Raw genomic sequence first — 18,608 nt, forward strand, 5'->3', positions numbered from 1 at the left:
CAGTCCCCATTAAGAATTTCCAACAGGAGTAAAGCAGAAGGAAATAGATAAATTATGAAAAGTGAGTTTAAGGCCGGGCGCAGTGGCTCACGCCTGTAATCCCAGCACTTTGGGAGGCCAAGACGGGTGGATCACGAGGTCAGGAGATCGAGACCATCCTGGCTAACATGGTGAAACCCCGTCTCTACTAAAAATACAAAAAAATTAGCCAGGCATAGTGGCGGGTGCCTGTAGTCCCAGCTACTCAGGAGGCTGAGGCAGGAGAATGGCGTGAACCCGGGAGGCGGAGCTTGCCGTGAGCCGAGATCATGCCACCGCACTCCAGTCTGGGCAACTGAGCAAGACTCTGTCTCAAAAAAAAAAAAAGAAAAGTGAGTTTAATTCTTGTCTCCGAAATATCTCCTTTCCTTCCCTGCCCTCCTGTTTCTACCAACCCGGTTCAAGTTCAGACTCTCATACCTCTGCCCTGGGTTATTGAATTAGGTTCTTTCACATTTTCTTGCCTTCTTTTTTTCTCTGTTCAATCCAATTTATATATTACTCCCAGATGATCTTCTTAAATTACAGCTAAGATCATATCAACCCCCTGTTCCAAATACTTAACAATTTTCCATTGGGTTGCAAAAGCTTTAATGTGGTATTCAAGGTCATCCAGAGGTCTGTCCTCAATTTCCCTCCCTGGCCTTGTTTCTCAGTACATCCTGCTTTCACTACATCAGATGAAATCATACCGTACTTTCCTCACCAGACAAGAGAAATATTTTTATCCCCAAAGCGTGTAACCTCTCTCTCCTCAGGGTTCCAATAGCTTTCGTTTTAATCTCTCAGAGCACATCACATTAACCATCACCCAAAAGCCCTCTTCTGCCAGCTTGACAATAAGCAGTTTGAGGCACTGGATCTTGTTCATTTTGTATCTTCCACAGCACCAGTATAAACTTCTTTTTTTTTTTTCTGAGACGAGTTTCGCTCTGTCACCCAGGCTGGAGTGCAGTGGCTTGATCTCGGCTCACTGCAACCTCTGCTTCCGGGGTTCAAGTGATTCTCCTGCCTCAGCCTCCTGAGTAGCTGGGATTACAGACATGCGCCACCACACCCGTCTAATGTTTTGTATTTTTAGTAGAAATGGGGTTTCATCATGTTAGCCAGGATGGTCTCGAATTCCTGACCTCGTGATCTGCCCACCTTGGCCTCCCAAAGTGCTGGAATTACAGGCTTGAGCCACCGCGCCCGGCCAGAACAGCTATCCTTTACCACTTCTCTTATCTAATAATTTTGATATTTACCTCTATCTAAATAATAGACTTATACTGCTATTTTATGATTTGTCAGTTTTAGACATTATGAATAAAACTTCATGAAGGAAGACAAAGATTTAGATTTTCCCCCTCCCCCACATGTTGCCACAACATACTTGCATTCTTCCTATCCTCCATCTTCCCAATGCAGTTATAATTTTTGTTATATCCATATTACTTATTAATATATAAATGGCTGGGCGCGGTGGCTCACATCTGTAATCCCAGCACTTTGGGAGGCCGAGGCGGGCGGATCACCTGAGATTGAGAGTTTGAGACCAGCCCGACCAACATGGAGAAACCTTGTCTTTACTAAAAATACAAAATTAGCAGGGCATGGTGGCACATGCCTATAATCCCAGCTACTCGGTGAGGCAGGAGAATAGCTGGAACCCTAGAGGTGGAGGTTGTGGTGAGCTGAGATAGCACCATTGGACATCAGCCTGGGTAACAAGAGTGAAACTCCATCTCAAAAACAAAAAATATATAAATTATATAAGTATTATATTATAAAAATTATTATATAAATAAGATAGATCTAATGAGGATAATGATATAAATAATATGGATCTAACTATATGTATACATATTATGACTATGTAAATACTATTCGCTGCTAAGCCATATGGGAAACTATAATTATTTAGTCTTTTCTGTATGACTCTTTATTTTCTTTAGGATTAATTATTGTATAATGTCTTTCATTTGCCTTGTTGTCTATATATGAATATTTTTTCTCTAAGTCAACCCCCAAATCTCCACTAATTGTCTAAATCTCTTAATACATTCACATGTATCAGGTGTTTCATCAATTTAATCTTCTTAAGAAGCTTTCTCTGTTTTCTGGCTTGTTCCAATCTGGACCAATTGCCCTCTATCCCAGTAGATAGGCATTGTCTTGGGATATTTCTTCACCATAATTCTGAGAATTCTGTTGGCTTTTCTATTATGTTGGACCTTTTGTTTCCTGTTTCTTACACCTTGCTTGTGACTTACTCCTTTGTTTTAATAAAGCACATTCTCTGAGTTTCCCGAGAAAGAATACATGAAAGATAAAGCCTTGAAGGACCTTTTGTGATTTAGAATGTCTTTATTTGACTCTCTTATTTGATTCATAGTTTAGCTTGGTCTATAATTATCACTTGGAAATAATTTTCTTTCAAAAATGTGCAGGTATTTCTTTATTGTCTTCTAGATTCCAATTATTTCTTTTTTTTTTTTTTTTTTTTTCCGAGACGGAGTCTGTTTTTTTCTCCCGCCCAGGCTGGAGTGCAGTGGCCAGATCTCAGCTCACTGCAAGCTCCGCCTCCCGGGTTTACGCCATTCTCCTGGCTCAGCCTCCCGAGTAGCTGGGACTACAGGCGCCTGCCACCTCGCCCGGCTAGTTTTTTGTATTTTTTAGTAGAGACGGGGTTTCACCGTGTTAACCAGGATGGTCTCGATCTCCTGACCTTGTGATCCGCCCGTCTCGGCCTCCCAAAGTGCTGGGATTACAGGCTTGAGCCACCGCGCCCGGCCGATTCCAATTATTTCTAATGAGATGTATAAACCTATTCTGATTCTTGATCCTTTGTATATGACCTGCTTTTTCTAATAGCTTGGAGAATCCTGTCTTTATTCTTTATTGTAATACATTTCAAAATGATATGCTTTGGGGTGAGTCTATTTTTATTGATAGTGTTGGATATTTTCAACTGAAAATTTGAATCCTTCATTTCTAGAATTTTTTCTTGAATTATTTCTTTGATGTTTTCTATTGCTTTCATTTCTTTGGGGGCGGGGTCTGGCTCGCCCAGGCTGGGTCGCAGGTGGTGAATCTCTGCTCACTGCCGGCTCGCCTCCCGGGGTCACCGTTCTTCATTTCTTTATCTAGAACTTCTATTAGTTGTATGTTGGATCTCAAGGACTGATCTTTAATTTTCCTAACTCTTCTATTCAGTTTTCCATTTCTGGTTTTTTTTTTTAACCCTACTTTCTGGAAGAGTTTTTCAATTTTATTTTCCAGTGTTTCTACTTACATTTTTATTTATCTGAACACATTTTTAATTTCCAAGAGCTGTCTTTACGTGATCCTGTTCTTTTATGTATTCAATAGCATCTCTTATCTCTCTAAAGATATTGATTTATTATTTGACATTTTCATTTCCACGTGATATGGTTTGGCTCTGTGTCCCCACCCAAATCTCATTTTGAATTGTAATTCCCATTGTAATTTCCTCCCTCAAGGGAGGGACCTGATGGGAGGCAATTGGATCATGGGGGTGGTTCCCCCCATGCTGTTCTTGTGATAGTGAGTTCTTACAAGATCTGATGGATTTATAAGAGTTTGACATTTCCTCCTTCACACGCACTCTCTCATTTGCCACCATGTTAAGCCATACCTGCTTCGGCTTTCGCCATGATTGTAAATTTCCTGAGGCCTCCCCAGCCATGCAGAACTGTGAGTCAATTAAACCTCTTTTCTTTATACTTTACCCCGTCTCAGTATCTTTATAGCAGTGTGAAAACAGACTGATAACACCATGAATAGCTCTGTTTTCTCCATATTTCTTTTTCCACTTTGTTTTGGTTTTTACCTTTTGTACCAGAGACTTTTCTCCAGTATTCGGTGGTCCTTGGTTATAAGTTCACATTCAAAAGAGGGACACTAAGAAGCCAACAGAAATCTTTGAGCACATGGGTAGGGCTTTAATAAAGGATGATCTGGCTGGATCAATTATTTGGGGAATCCCTTTATCTGTACCTTTAGGTGTTTCCCCTTGGAGAGTTAACTTTCCTCAGAGAAGGTCTTCCATTCACCTTCCTGGAGGTTAATATCTAGATGTAGTGCCCTGTGAGCTTAAAAGGGGAAGAGGGCTTACAGGATTCAGCACAAAATTTACAAGTATTCACTTAATACTTCTGTTTTAGACTAACACCCCCAACTACAGGTGTGCCTGTTGTGCTCACAGGCCAGGAACCTCTGTTTCACCTTTAAAGAATAAACCTCCATTATTTTGCGAGGTAAAAGACAGTCATCCAGCTTTGTTTGCGGAATTGAAGAGGAGATCTGGGAATGTAACTACTTCACAGAGTTTCAACTTAGCCTTCTATTTTGAGCCCTCACTTCCAACTACACCTGATGCCACCAATTCCTAAGTCTTTGGAAAATCCTTGTATATGTGTTTGCTTCCAGGCTTTCCTGTTTGCTAGTTTAGACATTAGCTTTCTCAGATCTGCTAGATCCGTTGTCATATATCCATCTCTTTCCAGCTTCCAAAGTTTTGTTCCTGTTGCCTCCTTTCTGGTCATTTATATCCCTATGGATTTCTGTCTTTTAAAAAATCCCAGCTGGGCTCGGTGGCTCATACCTGTAATCCCAGCACTTTGGAAGGGTGAGGTGGGCCAATCACGAGGTCAGGAGATCAAGACCATCCTGGGCAACATGGTGAAACCCCATCTCTACTAAAAATACAAAAAAATTAGCTGGGTGTGGTGGTGCACGACTGTAGTTCCAGCTACTTGAGAGGCTGAGATGGGAGAATCGCTTGAACCCAGGAGGCGGAGGTTGCAGTGAGCCAAGATCATGCCACTGTACTCCAGCCTGGGTGACAGAGTGAGACTCCATCTCAAAAAAAAAACAAAAAACAAAAAACAACAACAAAAAACACCCTTTATTATTGTTTTAATAGAGTTTCAATAGGATGCAAAAATAAATGAATGAGTGGAATTTGCCATTTTCATCCATAAGTTGACTTTGAAATGTTCTAGTCTTCTACGACTATATTATTTTATTTTTGCACACAACTAAATGTTGAATTTGGAGTTAAATTTCTCTTAGTGACCATGCTTCAGTTTATGGTATAAAATCAACCGTTTATCTACCACTATGCTTTTAGTTTTAGTTTAGTAAGAAATTTGAGGAACAAATTGCAACATAGAAGGGAGCACACATCTGGCCTGGCGCTGGCCCTGGCCTTATCCTTCTAAATTTCTTTAACCTCCAAACTCTAGTGTGCCTCTGAGAACAAGGTGATCTTTCTAAGTGTGGCCTTGGCTGTTGTGAATAGGAAGCCAATTATCTGAGTTTCATAGTCCAATAATTTTTTTCTTTTTAAAAAAAGACCTTTTTTAAAAATCTGCCTACTTTATTTGGTAAAACAACAACAAACAAAACCTTATTTTTTAGAGCAGTTTTAGGTTCATAGCAAAATTGAGAGGTAGGTTCAGAGATTTCCCATACACCCCCGATCCCACATGTGTATAGTCTTGCCCATTTTTAACATCCCCCACCAGAGTGGTACATTTGTGATAACTGATGAACCCACATTGATACATCATTATCATCCAGAAGTCCATAGTTTACATTAGGATTCACTCTTCGAGTGAATTCTCTAGGTTTAGACAAATGTGTAATGACATGTAGCTATGATTATAGTAGCATACAGAGTAGTTTCACTGCCCTAAGACTCCTCTGTGCTCTATTTATTCTTCCCTCCCTCCCCTCAACCCTTGGCAACCACTGATCTTTACTCTGTCTCCATAGTTTTGACTTTCTGGAATGTGATATAGTTGGAATCTTATAACATGCAGCTCTTTCAGATTGGCTTCTTCTTTCACTTAGTAAAATGCCTTTACATTTACTCCGTATCTTTTTATAGCTTGATAGCTCATCTCTTTTCATCACTGAATAATATTACATTGTCTGGATGTATCGCAGTTTATTTATCCGTTCACCTACTGAAGGACATCTTGCTTGTGTCCAAGTTTTGGCAATTAAAAATAAAGCTACTGGCCTGGCACAGTGACTCACACCTGTAATCCCGGCACTTTGGGAGTCCAAGGTAAGCAGATCTGTTGAGCCCAGGACTTTGAGACCAGCTTGGGCAACATAACAAAACCTACCTTTACACAAAAACAAAAACAAACAAACAAAAAAAAAACAAAAGTTAGCTGAGCATGCTGGCGTGTCCCTGTTTTTCCAGCTACTCAAGAGGCTGAAGTGGGAGGATTACTTGAGCCCAGAAAGTTGAGGCTACAGTGAGCCATAATTGCACCACTGCATTCCTGCCTGGGGGCCATAGCAAGACCCTGTCTCAAAAAAAGAAAAAAAAAAAAGAGAGAAGAAGGAGAAGGAGGAAGAGGAGAAGGAGGGGAGGAAGGAAGAAGAGGAGGAAAAAAAGAGGAAGGAAGGAAGGAGAGAAGAAGTAGAGGAAGAGGAGGAAGAGGAAGAAGAAAGTAGGAGAAGGAGGAAGAAGACTACAATTATAAACATTCATGTACGGTTTTGTTTGTTTTGGAGAGAGGGTCTCGCCCTACCACTCAGGCTAGAGTGCAGTGGTGCAATCATAGTTCACTGCAGCCTCCATCTCCTAGGCTCAAGTGATCCTCCTGCCTCAGCCTCCTGAGTAGCTGGGACTACAAGTGCACACCACTGAGACCAGCTAATTTTTAAATTTTTTGTAGAGACAAGGTCTTACCATGTTGCCCAGGCTGGTCTTGAACTCCTGGCTTCAAGCAGTACTCCCTCCTTGGTCCCCCCAAAAGTGCTGGGATTACAGGCATGAGCTACTGCATCCAGATTTTTAAAATGTGGACGTAGTTTTCAACTCCATTATCAGTACCATGAGCAGGATTGCTGGATTGTATGGTAAGAGTATATTTAGTTTTGTAGGAAATCACTAAACTGCTTTCTAAAGTAGCTGTATGACTTTGCATTCCCACCAGCAATAAATGATAATTAATGTTGTTCCTCATCTTCCTCACCATTTGGTGTTGTCACTGTTTTGGATTTTGGTCATTCTAATAGGTGTATACTGGTATCTCATTTTTGTTTTAATTTTTATTTCCCTAATGACTTATGATGTGGATACTTATTTGCTATTCGTATATCTTCTTTGCTCTGGTGACTTCAGATCTTTGAGCTATCTTTTAATCAGTTAATTGGTTTTTTTTATTGTTGAGTTTTAAGAGTTCTTTGTATATTTTGGATGACAATCCTCTACCAGGTATATTTTTTGAAACATTTTCTCCCAGTCTGTGGCTTGTCTTCTCATTCCTGTAACAGTGTCTTTCACAGAGCAAAAAATTTTAATTTTAATGAACCAGCTTATTGGTGAAACCCGTCTCTACTAAGAAATACAAAAATAGCCGGGCGGTGGTGTCCTGTAGTCCCAGCCTTCTCGGGGAGGCTGAGGCGGAGGATGCGTGAACCGGGGCTTGAGGAGCTTGCAGTGAGCTGAGATCAGCTGCTGCACTCCAGCCTTACAGGCTGGCCGAGACTCCGTCTTAAAAAAAAAGCCAAGGTCCACCTAAATTTTCTCCTATGTTATCTTCTAAGAGTTTTATGGTCTTGTGTTTTTCAAGTCTGTGATCCATTTTGAGTTAATTCTTGTGGAGGGTGTTAAGAGCTGTGTCTAGATTCATGTTTTTGAATGCAGATGTCCAGTTCTAGTACGATCTGTTGAAAAATCTATCTCCTCTCTATTGTATTACCTTTGCTTCTTTGTCAAAGAACAGTTGACTGTATTTATGTGGGTCTCTTTCTGGGCTTTCTGTTCTGTTCCATTGATCTGTTTGTCTATTCTTTCATCAATGTCATGCTGGCTTGATTACTGCAGTTTTGTAGTAAGTCTTGAAGTCAGATAGTGTCATTTCTCCAATTCATTATTTTCCTTCAATATTGTGCTGCCTATTCTGGGTCTTTTGGCTTTTGGCTCTCCATATCAACTTTTTTTTTTTTTTTTTTTTTTTTTAAGATGAAGTCTCACTCTCTTGCCTCGGCTGGAGTACAGTGGTGTGATCTCGGCTCACTTCAGACTCCGCCTCCCAGGTTCAGGTCATTCTCCTGCCTCAGCCTCCCAAATAGCTGGGATTACAAGCATGTGCTTCCATTCCTGGCTAATTTTTATATTTCTAGTAGAGACGGGGTTTCTCCATGTTGGCCAGGCTGGTCATCAACTCCTGACCTCAAGTGATCCACCCTCCTCAGCCTCCTAAAATGCTGGGATTACAGGCATGAGCCACTGTACCTGGCCCCCATATCAACTTTCAGATCAGTTTGTCAAAATCCACAAAATAACTTTCTGGTATTTTTACTGGATTTGCAGTGAATCTGTGGATCAAGTTGGGAAGAACTTAATAGCTTGACAATACTGAGTCTTCCTATTCATGAACATGAAATAACCTCTGTATTCATTTAGTTCTTTAATTTATTTCATTGGAGTTCTGCAGTTTTCCTAATACAGACCTTGTATATATTCTGTTAGATTTAAACTTAATTATTTCATTTTGGGGGGTGCTAATGTAAATGATACTGTTTTTTTTTTGGTTTGTTCATTTTGTTTTGTTTTGTTTTGTTTTGTTTTGAGACAGAGTCTCACTCTGTCGCCCGGGCTGGATGGAGTGCAGTGGTGCAATCTTGGCTCACTGCAACCTCTGCCTCCCGGGTTCAAGCAATTCTCCCACCTCAGCCTCCAGAGTAGCTGGGATTATAGGCGTGCGCCACCACCTGCAGCATCACGAGACGGGGTTTCAGCCTGTTGCCCAGGCTGGTCTCAAACTCCTAGGCTCAAGCAGTCCACCCACCTTGACCTCCCAAAGTGCTGGGATTACAGGCATGAGCCACCTGATACTGTGTTTTAAATTTCAAGTTCCACTTGTTCATTTCTAGTATATGGGAAAATGATTCACTCTTGTATATTAACCCTGTATTTTGCACCCTTGCTGTAGTTGCTTATTAGCTCCAGGTTTTTTGTTGTTGATTCTTTTGAACTTTATACATAGACCATCATTGCATCTGCTAGCAAGGAGAGTTTTATTCCTTTCTTCCCAATTAGTATGCCTTTTATTTCCTTTTCTTGGCTTATTGTATTAGCTAGGACTTGCAATACAATGTTGAAACAGAGTGATGAGATGGACATCTTGCTGTGTTCCTAATCTTAGTGGGAATGCTTCAAGTTTCTCACCATTAAGTCTGATGTTAGTTGTAGGTTTTTGTAGATATTCTTTTTTGTTTGTTTGCTTTTTTGAGACAGGGTCTCACTCTGTCACCTGGGCTGGAGTGCAGTGGTGCAATGTCAGCTCACAGCAGCCTTGACCTCCCGGGCTCAAGTGATCCTCCCACCTCAGCGTGTCGAGTAGCTGGGACTACAGGTGCATACCACCACGCCAGGCTCATTTTTGTACTTTTTGTAGAGACGGAGTTTCGCCGTGTTGCCCAGGCTTGTCTTGAACCCCTGGGCCTGAGCAGTCCTACTGCCTCAACCTCCCAAAGTGCTCAGATTACAGGCCTGAGCCACTGTGCTCAGCTAATTTGTAGATAGTATTTATCAAGTTGAAGACAAACCCCTCTATTCCTGGTTTACTGAGAGTTTTTATCATGAATGGAAGTTAGATTTTGTAACTAATTTTTTCTGCATCTATTGATATGATCATGTGAGTTTTCTTCTTTTGCCTGTTGATGTAATGGATTACATTATTTGATTTTTGAATGTTGGACTAGTCTTACATACCTGGAATAAATCCTACCTGGTGTGGTATATAATTCTTTTTTATACTTTGTTGATTCAATTTGTTAATATTTTTGAGGATTTTTGTATCTATGTTTATGAGAGACATTGGTCTATAGTTTTCTTTTCTGGTAATATCTTTGTCTGGTTTTGTTTTAAGGTGATGCTGGCCTTATAGAATGACTTAGGAAGTATTCCCTCTGCTTCTATCTTCTGAAAGAGGTTGTAGAGAATTGGTATAATTTCTTTCCTGAATCAATGAACCCATCTTGGCCTGGTGCCTTCTATTTTGGAGTTTTTTTTTTTTTTTTTTTGGAGACAGTGTTTTGCTCTTGGTGCTTAGGCTGGAATGCTGTAATGCAATGGCACGATCTCAGCTCACTGCAACTCCACCTCCTGGGTTCAAGCGATTCTCCTGCTTCAGCCTCTTGAGTAGCTGGGATTATAGGCACGCGCCACCATGCCCAACTAATTTTTTATATTTTTAGTAGAGAACGGGTTTCATCATGTTGGCCAGGCTGGTCTTGAACTCCTGACCTCAGGTGATCCACCTGCCTCGGCCTCCTGAAGTGCTGAGATTACAGGCGTGAGCTACCGTGCCTGGCCTGGAATGTTTTTAATTAGTGATTCAGTTTCTTCAATAGATATATTAAAAGTTTCAGATTATTTATTTTTGGGTGAGCTTTGGCTGATTGTGTTTCTCAAGGAACTGATCTGTTTCATCCATGTTATCAAATTTGAAGTCATAGTATTCATTGATTATCCTTTTAATGTCCATAGGATCTGTGGTGATAACCCCTCTTTCATTTCTGATTAGTAATTTGTGCCCTCTTTCTTTTTTTCTTAATCTGGCTAGAGGCTTATTGATTTTATTGATCTTTTGAAAGAATCAGCTTTTGTTTTGTTTTCTCTGTTGATTTCCTGTTTTCAATTTTAGTGATTTCTACTTTTTAAAACTTATCTCCTTTTTTCTGCTTGCTTTGGATTTAATTTGCTTTTTATTTTTTTTATTTTTATTTTTTTTTTGAGACGGAGTCTCGCTCTGTCACCCAGGCTGGAGTACAGTGGCAGGATCTCCACTCACTGCAAGCTCCGCCTCCCGGGTTTACGCCATTCTCCTGCCTCAGCCTCCCGTGTAGCTGGGACTATAGGCGCCCGCCACCACGCCCGGCTAATTTTTGTATTTTTAGTAGAGACAGGGTTTCACTGTGTTAGCCAGGATGGTCTCGATCTCCTGACCTCGTGATCCGCCTGTCTTGGATTCCCAAAGTGCTGGGATTACAGGCGTGAGCCACGTCGTCCGGTGTATGAGCCACCTCGCCCGGCCTGCTTTTTTTTTTTTTTTTTTTATTCCCTAGTTTATTAAGGTAGAAGCTTAGGTTGTTAATTTTAGATCTTCCTTCTTTTCTAAAATATGCATTCGATGCTATAAATTTCCTTCTAAACATTGCTTTTGCTGCATCCCACGAATTTAGATAAGTTGTTTTTTCATTTAGTTCAAAATGTTTTAAAATTTATCTTGAACTTTCTTCTTTGACCTGTAAGTTATTTGTGTTGTTTAATCTCCATGTGTTTTGAAATTTTCCAGTTATCTTTCTGTTATTAACTTCTAGTGTTGGCCGGGCGCGGTGGCTCAAGCCTGTAATCCCAGCACTCTGGGAGGCCGAGACGGGCGGATCACGAGGTCAGGAGATCGAGACCATCCTGGCTAATACGGTGAAACCCCGTCTCTACTAAAAAAATACAAAAAACTAGCCCGGCGAGGTAGAGGGCGCCTGTAGTCCCAGCTACTCGGGAGGCTGAGGCAGGAGAATGGCGTAAACCCGGGAGGCGGAGCTTGCAGTGAGCTGAGATCCGGCCACTGCACTCCAACCCTGGCGACAGAGCTAGACTCCATCTCAAAAAAAAACAAAAACAAAAACAAAAACAAAAAAACTTCTAGTGTAATTCCATGGTGATCTGAGAGCAGATATTGTATGATTTCTTTTCTTTTAAATTTGTTCTCACGCCTGTAATCCCAGCACTTTGGGAGGCTGACGCGGGCGGATTACGAGGTCAGGAGATCCAGACCATCCTGGCTAACACGGTGAAACCTCCATCTCTACTAAAAATACAAAAAAACTTTAGCTGGGCGTAGGCTGGGCGCAGGGACTCACGCCTGTAATCCCAGCACTTTGGGAGGCCGAGGTGGGCAGATCACGAGGTCAGGAGATCAAGACCATCCTGGCTAACACGGTGAAACCCCGTCTCTACTAAAAATACAAAAAATTAGCCGGGCTTGGTGGTTGGCGGCTTTACTAATCCCAGCTACTCGGGAGGCTGAGGCAGGAGAATGGCGCGAATCTGGGAGGCGGAGCTTGCAGTGAGCGGAGATCGCGCCACTACACTCCAGCTTGGGCGACACAGCGAGACTCAGTCTCAAAAAACAATAATAAATAAAATAAAATAAATTTGTTAAGGTGTTTTATGGCCCAGAATATGATCTACCATGGTGAAGGCTCCTCATGAACTTGAGAAGAATGTGTATTCTGTTGTTGCTGGAGGAAGTCGTCCATAGATGTCAATCATATACAGTTGATTGATGGTGTTTTTTGAGCTGAGATTCAACCCAGGAAATCTGGTTTCTATAGTAGCTGGTAGCCTACAGTCCCAGCTTCTTGAAAGGCTGAGGTGGGAGGATTACTTGAGCCCAGGAGTTCAAGATCTCAAGTCTGGTTCGGAAATTCCATGCACCCTAGCTACTTCACTATGTTGCTTCCTGGGGGATTGATTTCTCTCAGTTTGTTTCACAATTTTAGAGGTAACCACTTTAGTTGGAATTTTAACGTTTCATTTGTATCTTGTAGATAGCTACTGTGTGAAAGACAACATGGAATGAAATACAAGGCATTTCTGTTTTGAGTTCATCTTCTCAAATCGTTTTTATTGTAAAGAGAAATTAATTCTCATTTTAGCTTGTGATAAAAGGATAAAAATTAAATGTCATCACTGCTGAATAGTTCAACTTGCTATAATTTATAATTTATTTACAATATAAATAGATAAGTACGATCCAGCCCTACTTACTTGACTAGCCTCATCTCGCTCTGCTCTTCAGAGCACATTAACTGCCTTTCAGTTCCTGTCCCCTACCTCTAACTCCTACATACTTCAGGTCTCAGCCTAAATTATCAAGTTCTCAAGAAATTTGTCACTGCCTTTCCAATGTAAATTAGACTTCTCTGATACCTGCTTTTATAGCTCTATGTTTTTCTCTGATGACTCATACTGTAATTATAATCATGTTGTTCTTTGTATGTCTGTGTCTGCTATCACTTTTTTTTTTTTTTTGAGAAGGAGTCTCACTCTGCCGTTCAGGCAGGAGTGCAATGGCACGATCTCGGCTCATTGCAACCTCCACCTCCCAGGTTCAAGCAATTATTCTGCCTCGGCTTCCTGAGCAGCTGGGATTACAGTTATACAGCTGGGATTACAGGCGCCCGCCACCACACCAGCTAATTTTTGTATTTTTAGTGGAGATGGGGTTTCTCACTGTTGGCCACGCTGGCCTCGAACTCCTGACCTCAGGTGATCTGCCTGCCTTGGCCTCGTAAAATCCTGGGATTACAGGCATGAGCCACTGCGCCTGGCCTGCTATCACTTTTAAACTCGACAGGCATCTTGATTATTTATATGCACTGTTTTATCCCCGGCACCTAACACAGGGCCTAGCACATAGTAAGCACTTTTTCTTTTTGTTAAAATACTGCATCCATGTAATTAATAACTCTAAAGCTAATAAGTCAAATTATTGACCTGAGCATGCCAAATGAGTAAAATGGAAAATTGAGCAAATTTATTTATAGGCCACTAAGACAAGCATATCTTAAAGGTAATTTTTAAAAAGCAGTAGCCCAGTGATTGAAAGTGTGTGTGCTTAGGTACCTTTTCGCCTTGTAGCAATCAATAATTCATGTAAAATAATTAACACAATATTGTCTGAAACTGAAAAGGACAACCTGCCTCCTTTGCCTGGAATGCTTTCCCTTTCCTTTAATGTTCAACTCCTGTTGTATTTTCTTCATGAAGTGTTCTTGTAAGACTGAAACGCCTAGTGACTTTTCCTCCTTCTCTGAATTTCTGTTACAGTTAAAGTCCAAAGCCCTGAAGTCAGCACTAGATCCTATAGCCTGCCTTGTATTGTCCACAGCTACTTTCAATGTTAGTCTCACCTTATTAGATTGTAAATCCCTGGAAGGGAGGAAACATACCTTTATTCCTCTTCTATAATCCCACGGCGCCTAAAGCAGTGCTGAGAACATGATTTCTGCACAATGAGCACTCATTGAGTTGTCTGTAGGCAAAAACAATGAATCCAACAGTTTGCAGTTTGTGGGTCATGGGTGTGTTTGAATCTTTTCAGCACAGACCTTGCTCTCCAACTACCATCAACCTGGATCGCCAGCAGTAAGCAGGGATAGGGAGTCTCCTTTCTTCCTCTTCAACTTCTCTAAAGTCTTGCCATAAAACAAACTAAAACAATCATTAGAACTGTTCCTACTCTGGGATTCGCTTCTCTTTAAGGAATACAGCTTAATGGTCAAAAAAGCAGCTGCTTTGTATTCTGGAGAATGTACCTAATTAATGAGAGACCAAACAAATAGAAGTAAATTCAGGCTTCCATTTTATTATTGATAAGGCCCATTTGATCTCCAAACAGATTTTGGGCAGGACAGGGGCATGTCCTGCTGATTTGAGGAGCTCCTCACACAGATCCGTTGGAATTTTGGTAGGATCAAGCAGTGTCCTTGAGCAGTGGCAGCCTCCTTTACTGTAGACCTCTAGAAAAAACTGCCAAGAGGTAATTACTAGCATACAAGTTGAGAGGGAAGGGAGAGTTGCATTGAAGACAGAAAGAATGTGGATGGTTGGCTCCTTCCATAATCCTTCATGCTGACCCTGTTCCATTCAATTGGTCATTTGTGAGCCTTTCAAAATTCTTTCTTTCTTTCTTTCTTTTTTTTTTTTTTTGAGATGGAGTCTTGCTCTGTTGCCCAGGCTGGAGTGCAGTGGCACAATCTCGGCTCACTGCAAGCTCCACCTCCCGAGTTCACGCCATTCTCCGGCCTCAGCCTCCCGAGTAGCTGGGACTACAGGCGCCCGCCACCACGCCCAGCTAATTTTTTGTATTGTTAGTAGAGACGGGGTTTCACCATGTTAGCCAGGATGGTCTAGATCTCCTGACCTCCTGATCCGTCCACCTCGGCCTCCCAAAGTGCTGGGATTATAGGCTTGAGCCACAGCGCCTGGCCTCAAAATTATTTCTTGAGACTATTATGTGCCTCAGGTGACTCTAAGGAAAAGTTAGAATTCCTTCTAGCTTTCTAGGAGCTCGCAATCTGCTCAGGGAGATAAGATTACACACCAGGCAGGTAGATAACAATAGAAGACAGAATTTGATGACATATTGATCAGAGAAGGGCAAAATCACTCTGAATGGGAGTTATCAGAGAAGATTCTGTGGGGTAGTGGAAACTCTACTGAATTTGTAAGGGCCGTTTATGGTGTTATTTTCATAGCTAGGTCATTAACAGTTAATTTACTCCCTTTCCCAAAATAGTTCAATTTACATCAGATGCTGAGTTATTTGATTTACGTAATCTGATTTAAGAGTCAAGGTGGCTCACACCTGTAATCCCAGCACTTTGGGAGGCCGAGGCAGGCCGAGGCAGGAGGATATTAGAGCCCAGGTGTTCAAGACCAGTCTGGATAACATGGCATAACCCTGTCTCTCCAAAATATGCAAAAAATTAGCTGGGTGTGGTGGCGTGTACCTGTAGTCCCAGCTACCCAGGAAGCTGAGGTGGGAGGATCGCTTGAGCCCAGGAGGTAGAGGCTGCAGTGAGCCATGATTGTGCCACTGCATTCCAGCCTGGGTGACAGAGTGAGGCCCTGTCTCAAAAAAAAAAAAAAAAAAAATAGGCCAGGTGCAGTGGCTCACACTTGTAATCCCAACACTTTGGGAGGCCAAGGCGGGTGGATCATTTGAGGTCAGGAGTTAGCCTGGCCAACATGGTGAAATCCCATCTCTACTAAAAATACAAAAATTAGCTGGGTGTGGTAGTGCACGCCTGTAATCCCAGCTACTCGGGAGGCTGAGGCAGGAGAATTGCTTGAGCCTGAGAGGCAGAGGCTGTGGTGAGCCGAGATCATGCCACTGCACTCCAGTCTGGGCAACAGAGAGAGACCCTGTCTCAAAATAAATAAATAAATAAATAAATAAATAAATAAATAAATAAATAAATAAAAAAAATAACAATACTTCGTAGCTTACTTACCTATGAGTTTGTCTAGGTAAATAAAGGACTGTTTGGTTACACAAATCAGTTTATCTGTGTGTCCTCTCTTTCTATAAAAATGAGGGCATCAGTCTGGAGGCCAGTTTCCCAAAGAGGTTCTACAAAATGTTAATAGATATTAAAAAAAAAGAAAAAGAGTGGGAGGCTGGTCATGGTGGCTCATGCCTGTAATCCCAGCATTTTGGGGGCCCGAGACGGGTAGATCACCTGAGGTCAGGAGTTCCAGACGAGCCTGACCAACATGGTGAAACCCCGTCTCTACTAAAAATAAATAGAAAATTAGCCGGGCGTGGTGCCATATGCCTGTAATCCCAGCTCCTTGGGAGGCTGAGGCAGGAGAATTGCTTGAACGGGGAGCCGAAGGTTGCAGTGAGCTGAGAACGCGCCATTGCACTCCAGCCTGGGCAACAAGAGCAAAACTCCATCTCAAAAAAAAGAAGGGGGGGGGGGGCGGGGGAGGTGCTACATGCTCATGTGTGTTTCACAAACTACCGGTTAAACAAAGTTCTTACAATAGAATTTTTTTTGCAACCTTTAATATGATTATTTGAATTGTAGGTTTTCAAGATGAGGGTAAAGTTTTTTGTTTTTGAGATGGAGTCTCGCTCTGTCGCCCAGGCTGGAGTGAAGTGGCGCGATCTCGGCTCACTGCAAGCTCCGCCTCCCAGATTCGCGCCATTCTCCTGCCTCAGCCTCCCGAGTAGCTGGGACTACAGGCACCCACCACGGCGCCCGCCACCGCGCCCGGCTATTTTGTTGTATTTTTAGTAGAGACGGGGTTTCACCGTGGTCTGGATCTCCTGACCTTGTGATCCGCCCGCCTCGGCCTCCCAAAGTGCTGGAATTAGAGGCGTCAGCCACCGCGCCCGGCCGAGGGTAAAGTATTAAAATGTACCATTTCCCAAACTTACTTGACTATAGGATACCTTTTAAATGAAGTATCATGTAGGACTGTGCTCTAAAAACTTGGGCAACGAGAATGCCTTTTCTCGCTTAATTCTGTGATTCTGCGTTTGTGCATTAAATGTATTTTTGTAGATCTATACGGAAACTAATTATTTTGCTAGTGTTAATTTCACTTAGAACATGTAAGAATTAGGCCGGGCGCGGTCACTTAGAACGTACAAGAATTAGGCCAGGGCTGGGCCCAGTGGCTCATGACTGTAATCCTAGCACTTTGGGAGGCCGAGGCGGGTGGATCACCTGGGGTCAGGAGTTTGAGACCAGCCTGGCCAACATGGTGAAAACCCGTCTCTGCTAACATTACAAAAATTAGCTGGGCGTGCTAGCACATGCCTGTAATCCCAGCAACTCGGGAGGCTGAGGCAGGAGAATCGCTTGAACCCAGGTGGAGGTTGCAGTGAGCAGAGATGGCACCATTGCACTCCAGCCTGGGTGACAAGAACGAAACTCCATATCAAAAAAAATAATAATAATAAATAAATTATGTGATCTTTTTAATACATACCAAACTTAGAGAACATGTTTGTTTTTCTCAAGTAATCTAAACCAGGTTGCAGTTACAGGTAATGTATTATACCAAAAGACTGAAATGGTTCCAATTATATAATTGAAGTTCAATATTTTCTTGATACTAATTTTATAGTCTTTTGATTCTCTAGCATTTTCGCCAAAGATGCCACCTTAGAAACAACTTTTTGTGCTTAAGTTTGTGCATTAAAAGGACTCTGTTTGATATGAGCCCATTTTCTGTGGCGGAAAATTACCTGATCAAAACAATGTTAAACCTCAGAAAAGTTACCTCCTTAAATAAAGCCTGGAAGTTTATTTAATTATGATTTCACCACCTGATAACTACAGATTGCCTCCACCCCCAAGAAAAGATGCCAAGTCAGGTTTGTTTGTTTGTTTCCAGAATCTGCAAACACTTACTTTTACATTTTAAAAAGTTACCCTGCCTTGAAATGTCAGCCTCTGGGGTTTTGTGAGACCCCTGCTGATTGACCCTACCCTTGACCTTAGCTCCAAAGCCCAACTCCATTCTGGCATGCTGGTGTAGAGAATTTATTTATTTTAACAGTAGGGAGCCAGAATTCCAGGAATATGCTTTTAAAAAGCCTCAAGAGCTATTTACCAGATCATCAGCTCCACAGGACTGGGAGGCCTCCACTAACACACGAAGTGGATAGTAGTGGTTGGTGGCAGCCAAGGGCTCCAGGGGCTGGCTCAGCTCTAAGCAACGGGACATAAGGAAGTGTGAAAGGACTTCCACTAGAAGTGGTCTTTTTGATCATCAAGAAAAAAAGGAAAATAGACATATTTTAATAGTAGAGACCTTTCAGTGAAAAGGGGCGGTCCTTTAAGTTCCTCAGGATATATTTATTAAAGCATGGAGGCAGTCTTAGGGCCAATTCTCCATTTTATCTGTCTGCCTCTATCCATCAATTCTCATTCTCTCTTATATGTCCTGTTCTACTGTAAGATTGTAAAGTATAAGATGCTGTGTTTCTTTATTTTCTTTA

At 41.9% G+C, this 18,608-nt stretch overlaps 1 pseudogene; it reads right to left on the reverse strand.

Annotated features, from left to right (window-relative positions):
* The window catches only part of LOC108582989, a 38,592-nt pseudogene extending 20,258 nt beyond the window's left edge, over window positions 1-18,334 (reverse strand).
* Between the last annotated feature and the right edge of the window lie 274 nt (window positions 18,335-18,608).

The sequence above is a fragment of the Papio anubis genome, chromosome 19, assembly GCF_008728515.1.
Source record: "Papio anubis isolate 15944 chromosome 19, Panubis1.0, whole genome shotgun sequence".
NCBI lineage: Eukaryota > Metazoa > Chordata > Mammalia > Primates > Cercopithecidae > Papio > Papio anubis.